Raw genomic sequence first — 8,576 nt, 5'->3', positions numbered from 1 at the left:
AGAGGCCCGGGCCCGGCCCCGCCCCCTCACGTTCCCACCATGTGTGTCGGGGCGGGCTGGGGGCGGGGCCGCGGCAGGAGGGTCGTGACGCGCTGCGCCTGCGCGGGCACGCGTGCGCCTGCCTTGCCGGGCCCGCCCACCGGACCCCGCCTCGGCCGCCCTGTTCCCGCAGGGGTGGGGGAGGGGCCGCCGCCGCGCAGCCGCCCCCGCGGGTCTCTGGGAGGGGGCGGGGCGGGGCCCGCGAGCCGCCCTGGGGCCCGGCCCCCGGAGCCCGGCCCCGAGGAGCGGGGCCCCGCGCTGGGAGCCCAGACTGCCCCCTGCCCGTGTCCCTCCCTCCTTCCCTTCCTTCCGTTCTTGGATCCTCCCTTCTTGTGTGCCGGCCTCCTTTCCTTCCGTCCTTGTCCTTCCTTCCTTCCTTCCTTTCTTTGTTCCTTCCTTTTTCCCTTCCTTTATTCCTTCCTTTCTCCTTTCCTTCCTTCCTTGAAATATGGTTAATATAGAAACATCTTGCACGTCTTCACACATAATTGACAGCCCATTGCTTTCCTTCTTATTGGGGGAGGAGGGAGAGAATTAGAAAATCAAAAAGTTTTAAAATGAATTCAAATAGAGTACAATTATTTTTTAAAGAAAGATTTTATTTATTTTGAGTTTTACAATTTCCCCCCATTCTTGCTTCCCTCCCCCACCCCCCACAGAAGGCATTCTCTTAGTGTTTACAGTGTTTCCATGGTGTACATTGATCCAAATTGAGTGTGATGAGAGAGAAATCATATCCCTAAAGAAGAAAAATAAAATACGAGCTAGTAAAATTTAGAGTCCAATTACTAAAAACTGTAGATTATAATAATTATAATAGATTATAAACCCATGGAAGGCCGGCACAGTTTCTTTTTCTACTCCCAGTACCTAGCCTAGCAAAGTGCTTGATAGGTTGGGGTTTTTTTGTTTGTTTTTAGTTTTTGTAAGGCAATGGCAAATTTTGCAAGGCAACTTGCCCAAGGTCACACAGCTAGACAATTATTAAGTGTCTGAGACCAGATTTGAACACTCGGGTCCTCCTGACTCCAGGGCTGGTGCTCCATCCACTGTGCCACCTAGCTGTCCCCAGACAATAGGTTCTTAATGCCTATTATTTAACTGATATTTTCTAACCCCCAGAGCTAATCTGTATTCTAGAATCTCATCCAGTTCTGGGACTTTATAATTTTGATATGACAATTTAGAACCAGGAAGTAATACTGGCATTGACCCTTGGGCTAGTCCTAATTCAATTTTGGGCATGGGAAAATTGGAGCAAGTTCAAGGAAGAGCAGCAATACTTGGAGGAAGGACAACCAGTTGGGTTATGGCATCTGGGCATTGAAGACTCAAGGCTGAAAAAAATAACTGCAAGCACATTTTGCTTAGTGAGGTTGGGCAAACATGTCACTTTGTGTTGCAAGGAACATGGGTTCCACAAAGAAGCTGTTCCAAATAGACAATTGGATAAATTGCCTTACCCTTGGGTATCTCTCTCTCTCTCTCTCTCTCTCTCTCTCACACACACACACACACACACACACACATGAAACTATGTGTATGAAAAATGCATACACACACACACACATATATTTCAAAAAAAATTTTAGTGGACTCACTACAACATGGACCAAACTAGAACCCTAGATTTAGAGTCAAACCCTCCTTTTGAGTTTATTGACTGTGATCCTGGGCAAACTGCTTGTTTTTTCCCACTTTTTAATCCTCAGTATTATTATTTTCTCATTTGTAAAATGGATTAGCAATGGAAATAGAATTCATTATGAGGACCAAAAGGGATCAGATATGCTTTGTGAGTTCAAATCTGGCCTCAGACACTTATTAGCTATGTGACCCCGGGCAAGTCACTTCACCCTGCTCTCAGTTTCTTTATCTCTAAAATGAAATGGCAAAGGGAATGGAAAAATAGTATCTTTTCCAAGAAAACTCCAGAGTCATGAAGAGTCAGACACAAATGAACAACAGTGGAAAGTGATCTGCAAGCTTTAAAGCCCTGGTTGATAGCAGTTATTATAATGTATTTGAGGATGTCAATGATTAATCCTATTGGTCAGAACAATCTTATTTTGGATATGCTGCTAGATGCCTCTGTCAACCAGAATAAACGAGACTCTAACCTGTGGATGGTCAGAGTAGAACAGAGCAGGTTAGAGACAGGAGAGTCAGGAATTAGATTAATTTCAAAGTGAGGAAAACAGCTTGCAAGAAGGACACCCCTGCTTTAGTGTGGCTGAACCTTGATGATATACTTAAGGCTATACAGAGTCAAACAGTGTAGAGTAGCAACAGTAGTGAGGCACTGCACTAACAGGCTAGGTTGTTGAGTGACAAAACATCCATCATAGCAGGTTTTCTGTCTGAGCCTGTTGGTGTTTGCCCAAGGTCAGTGACTATCAGTTCCAGAAGGCGAGTGCAAAAGATGTCTCCTCATAGTATTTTGACACCTCAGATATATAGTTATTGTAAGGTATGTAATAGTCATCCCAAGAATGGGTAGATCAAAAGAAAGGTGGCTTAGCCTGTAAGGAGAGGTTTGCTGGGAAGACTTATATGAAGTGAATTGAGCAGGACCAGGAGAACATTCTGTGCAGTAACAGCAGTAGTATACAATGAAGAATTGTGAATGACTTTGCTATTCTAAATGACACAATTATCCAAGACAGTCTCAAAAGACTCATGATGAAGCATGCCAGCTGCCTCCTGAGAAAGAACTGATATTGATTGGAGACTGAAGAATGCTATTTTTCTCTCCCTCCCTCCCTCCCTCCCTCCCTCCCTCCCTCCCTCCCTTCCTTCCTTCCTTCCTTCCTTCCTTCCTTCCTTCCTTCCTTCCTTCCTTCCTTCCTTCCTTCCTTCCTTCCGGGAATCTTCTTATACAGAATGACTAATATGATGTTGTTTGTAATGGAATATGGAATTATGGAAATGTGAACTATTTGCAAATACAATAAGAATGAGAAATCAAAAAAAAAAAAAATTTTTTTGCCCTTCTTTGAATCTCTAGTCCTTAACATAGGGCCTGGAATGTGAAAAGCTGTTACTAAATACTTGCTGACTGACTATCTCAAACAGACAGTATAGAAGGCTGATTATATCCATTTTAACAATTTTTTAAAAAGGTGTTTGCTTGTTTTTTACATTATTGTCACTTCCAAATGATTTCCCACTCTTCTTAACTTTCTTTCCCACTAAGAAGTACACTGAAATAATACAGATAGAAATAACATGGATAATCACATTGATATATCTAACAAGGCACACTCCATTTTACACCTGGAATCCACAACCTCCCTGCCAAGAGGTAGGGGGTGACAGTCACAGTGAGTCCTCAGAAATTCTGCTTGGTCATGGCATTGATAAAAGTTCAGGTGTTATGCTAATAAATCTTTAATGACTAGGTCACAGAAAAAATGTACTTTTTACATTTAATCTATATCATTAACATTTGCTCCATAATCAAGGAAACAATAAATCTAGCCCTGATTTGTAGAAGAAAATATAGGTTATACATGTGCAATGATTATGTATGTATAATCTTTTTTTTTTTTTAAGGTTTTTTGCAAGGCAATAGGGTTAAGCGGCTTGCCCAAGGCCACATAGCTAGGTAATTATTAAGTGTCTGAGGCCGGATTTGAATCCAGGTACTCCTGACTCCAGGGCTGGTGCTTTATCCACTATGCCACCTAGCCGTCCCATGTATGTATAATCTTTATCAGACTGTTTGTAGCAAATGCTACAAATTATTGTCTCAGGGAGGGGAAAGGGAGAAAGAAATAGAATTTTGGAACTCAAAACTTAAAAAAAAAAAGTTAAAATTTGTTTTAACATTTAATTGGGGAAAAATAAAATATTAAGAGTTTAGATTACACTTGAGAAAGAAGTGTTGTTTTAGCACTGGGGCAAGCAATCAAGAGAGGGAATGGAATTTTCTTCCCTGATGATTCATAAGATTATAATCAGAATTTAGATACTGATCTCAGTGAATGTAAAGAAAATAAGTTTAAGGGACAACTAGGTGTTCAGTGGCTAGAACACCGGACCTGGAGTCAGGAGGACCTGAGTTCAACTCTGAACTCAGACACCTAATAATTACCTAGCTGTGTGACCTTGGGCAAGTCACTTAACCCCATTGCCTTGCAACCCTCGGCCCCTGCAAAGTTTGGAAGAACTTTTTCAGAGGTATACTGCTGTTGGTTTGAAGATTGTAGAATTTACTTTCTCTGAAATTAGCAACTGCTACAAATTGTGGCTTGATTTATTGTTTTCTTGCTTAAGGAGCAAATGATAATGATACAGATTAAACATTAAAAAGTACATTTTTTTTCTGTGAGCCAGTTATTAAACATTTATCAGCATGCCACCTGAACTCTTTTTAAAATTTTTGTTTTAGGTTTTTGCAAGGCAAATGGGGTCAAGTGGTTTGCCCAAGGCCACACCTTAACTCTTATCAATGCCATGACCAACCAGAATTTTTGAGGACTCCCTGTGACTGTCACCTCCTACATCTTGGCAGAAAGCTGGTGGAATGCAGGTGAGGAATGAGATGTACCTCATTAGATATGCCAATGTGAGTATCTATATTATTTCTATCTGTATTATTTCAATGTACTTAGTGGGAAGGAAAGTTAAGAAGGAGAGTAGGAAATCATTTGGAAGTGACAATAATGTGAAAAACAAGCAAACATCTTTTTGTTTTGTTTTTGTAAGGCAATGGGGTTATGTGACTTGCCCAAGGCCACACAGCTAGGTAATTATTATATATCTGAGGTCACATTTGAACTCAGGTCTTCCTGACTCCAGGGCCAGTGCTCTATCCTCTGTGAGCCACCTAGCTGCCTCAAGCAAATACCTTTAAAAAAAAACCAACATAGTTATAAAGGACATAATCAGCCTTCTGTGCTGTCTGTTTGTGATATAGTCAGTCAGAAAGTATTTATTAACAGCTTACTACATTCCAGGCCCTGTGTTAAGCGCTAGAGATACAAAGAGGAGCAAAATAATTATTTTTTGATTTGTCATTTTTATTGTATTTATATAGTTCAGCCATGCAATTATTCCACATTTCCATAATTCCAAATTCCATAACAAACAATTCTTTTTTTTAAGTTTTTTTTTTTTTTTTTTTGCAAAGCAATGGGGTTAAGTGGCTTGCCTAAGGCCACACAACTAGGTGATAATTAAGTGTCTGAGGCCGGATTTGAACTCAGGTACTCCTGACTGCAGGGCCAGTGCTCCATCCACTGCATCACCTAGTCGCTCCATGATAATAAACAATTCTTAAGGAGCTTCCATTCTAATGAGGAAGACAGCATGTAAATGACCAGGTCATACAAGGTATTTACAAAGGAGATGGAAGTGTTCTAAAAGTAGGAGTTAACAGCTTAGAGGACTGGAAAAGCCTATTGAAGGAGGAGGATTTGACTTAAGTTTTAAAAGAAGACAGAGAAGAGAGAGCATTGCAGGTGTTTTGTACTTGGATGCAAAATATTTTGTACTCACATCTAAAGACCCGGATGCTGGAGATGTGAGAAACCACCAGAAGGCTAGTATAGTTGCATTGTAGAGTTTGAGGGGACAAAGTATAAGAGGTCAGGTCAAGTCTTGATCTGAGAGTTTATTGAGGTGGGGAGGGTAAAAAAAACTTTAGTAGCTAAGTGGAAAATGGATCAGAGTGAGGAGACACTTGAGGAAGGGACACTAATAAAAAAGCTTTTGTAAAAAAAAAAAGAGTTAGGATTAAGAACAAGCCAAACTTGAAAGAAGAGCTATTAGAAGACAACCTTGGTGGTACATCTATGTGTATTCACATTGCACATTTTTCCAGACTTTTTCAATGAAGTATTTTTTTCTTCCTCCTCCTTTTTTCTCTTTCTCCTTTTCCTTCTCTTCTCCTTTCTTCTCTCTTTGAAAGGGGAAGAGGAAGAGATGGAAATTTGGAAATGTTAACAGGCATCAATAATTTTTTTTAAAAAAAGAGATGGCTATTGCAATAGTTCAGGCAAGAGATAAAAAGGTTCTGGACCGGACTGGTGACTGGGTCAGCAGTGAGGATAAAATCAATGTGAGAGATACTGTGGAGGTCAAAATGACAAAATCTGGCAAGAGATTGGCAAGTAGGTTAAAAGGCAGATACCAAGAATGTGAACCTGGTATAAATGGAAGAAGAGAGGGGTTCATGACAGTAATAGGGAAATTGGTATGATGACAAGTTTTTTTGGGAAAGATAATGAGTCCTCTTTTAGACATGTTGAGCTTGCCTAAAAGACTACCAAATTGAGTTTTCCAAAGGGCAGTTGTGCTGAATGTAGAGATCTTGGAATCATTTGCATAGAGATGATAATTGAACCCATGGAATCTGATAAGATCATCAAATGAGAGAGTATGGAGGAAGAAAAGAGGACTTAGGATGGTTACTTGTGTGACACTTCTGGTAAATGGGCATGGCATGGATAAGGATCTGAGCAGAAGAATCTGAGAAGGAGCAGTGAAAAGGGTGGAGAAGAAATGGGAGAGAGCACTGACATGACATCTTAGAAAGGAGAGGATTTCCAGGAGGACATGGCAAACACTGTGGAGAGATTAAGAAGGATGAAGACTGAGAAGAGGCAGCTGATGGCTTATAAGTTCAGATCTGATTTCAGACACTTACTGTGTGACCTTGGGTAAGTCACTTAACTTTTAGTTTGACTTGACTTAGTTTCCTCAATGATAAAGTGAGGTCACTTCCAGTGGTGTGAGGATCTAATGAGATTTTTGTTGTTCAGTTGTGTCTCACTTTTCATGACCCAATTTGGGGTTTTCTTGGCAAAGATACTTAAGTGGTTTACCATTTCCTTCTCCAGTTCATTTTACAGATAAGGAAACTGAGGCAAACAGGTGTGACTTGCCCAAGATCACACAGCTAGATTTGGACCTATGAAGATGAAGAGGCCTGACTCTCTATCTACTGTGCCACCTACTGCTTTGAGATAATGAGATATTTGTTTTAAAGAAAGGGGGGAGGAAGGCACATAGTAAGTACTATATAAAAGCTTATTCCTTTCCCCTAGCCTCTACCCAAATGCTAACTCTGGATAGTCCAGTTTCTATTTTAAAGGGAGGAATGGCAGTAGATTTGGAAAGATTAAAGATAAAAGAGTAGGGATGAAGATCCTGCTGAAGAAGATGAGAGGGAATGAGATGGGGTTCTTGCCTTGGTAAAAAGAGTGACCAAAGTGAAGACAAGATATAGAGAAAGATGTCTGAGCTATATGAGATGAGGAAAGGAGAAAGAGCAACCTGCCCCTTGGTGGTTCATTTGCATATGTTCACATTACACATTTCAGACTTTATCAATGAAGTATTCTTTTCTTCCATTTTTTTTCAGTGATATATGAGACCAGGTCCTCAATAGGGTAAAAAGTAGCCAATGAAGCACAGCAGTATAATGGAAGATGGGCCGGTAAGAGACCCAACATGAGAGTATGGGTTCTACATGCGCAGAATCTCCCCTGCCCATGAGCCATGACCAGAGGAGGTTTGAATCTACTTTTCCAAGGGACTGAAGCAAGATAGGAGAAACTGTGTTCCAAAATAATAAGAAAACATAAGATTTGTATTTGTATTTTGCTGAATCTTCTAAATAAATATACATTTGTAAAAGCTAATTGTTGTGAATTGATTAAGTGACATGGGGGAGTATCGAGAAAGTAAGGGAAATACCAACTATAGCTGGCTATTGATATTGGGGAAAGCACCCTGAAATTGGAGTTTTGGGACAATTTTAGTAGAGAAGACTGTTGTAGCCCCTACGGGGAATATCTAGAAACGTGAAGTAGATAGAAGTAACCAACAAGTCTCTGGAGGATACAACTATTTAAAGCAAATGAGAGTTGGGATAAATAATTCAGAATTTACATGCACTTACAGGAAGATCTGGAATAGCCACTATAAAGAGTTGTATGGTGAATTGATTAAGAGAACTAGGACAATTGCCTTGCTGTAGTGAGGTTCCGGTTGAGGGGATTACTTACATTTAAAGTGGAACCAAGCAGCGCAGTTTTGTGCTTTTCTCCAGCTCTGTTCAGAAGCATGCGAGTTATGCTAGCAAGAAGTGGGTGGCAGAAATAACATAGGCCTGGAATCTGGCAAGAAGTTACTGGCAACTAGTCAAGGGGGCAAGGGCTTTGAGAGTGGAGGATAGTTTCAAGTTGAACTGGTTCACCAAGGGTTCAGGTAGGGAAAGGAGGAAAGTGTAAACAGTACAGAGGTGACGACCGGGGAAAGAACAGAGCCTTGGAAAGAATGAAGGCTAAAGTGAGGATGAAGTCATAGGGAAGATGGAATGACAACAAATTATGGCCAGATAAAGGAATTTCAGAGTTTATAATTACTGAAGTAGAAAACTTGTGCATGATGGCATGAGGGGTATGACCACATGTGAGTGTAACTCAGAGAACGTAGAGAAGATTGCCAGAACTGAATTAGGTCAATGAGGGACGCATATTAGAAAGGGGATAGTAAGGAGACACCATCAGAGATAGAACCACGGCCTA

General features: G+C 40.8%; 1 long non-coding RNA gene across 1 annotated transcript in view; it reads right to left on the bottom strand.

Annotated features, from left to right (window-relative positions):
* Window positions 1-695: 695 nt before the first annotated feature.
* LOC141516556 (uncharacterized) overlaps window positions 696-8,576 on the bottom strand; it is a 37,737-nt gene continuing 29,856 nt past the window's right edge. The window contains exon 3 of the long non-coding RNA XR_012476740.1: window positions 696-778. This is a non-coding gene — a long non-coding RNA (uncharacterized LOC141516556). The remainder of the gene's footprint in view (window positions 779-8,576) is intronic.

The sequence above is a fragment of the Macrotis lagotis genome, chromosome 3 (genome assembly GCF_037893015.1).
Source record: "Macrotis lagotis isolate mMagLag1 chromosome 3, bilby.v1.9.chrom.fasta, whole genome shotgun sequence".
Taxonomy (NCBI): domain Eukaryota; kingdom Metazoa; phylum Chordata; class Mammalia; order Peramelemorphia; family Peramelidae; genus Macrotis; species Macrotis lagotis.
Note: the sequence above shows the minus strand (reverse complement) of the source record. Positions and strands in the feature narration are given on the sequence as shown.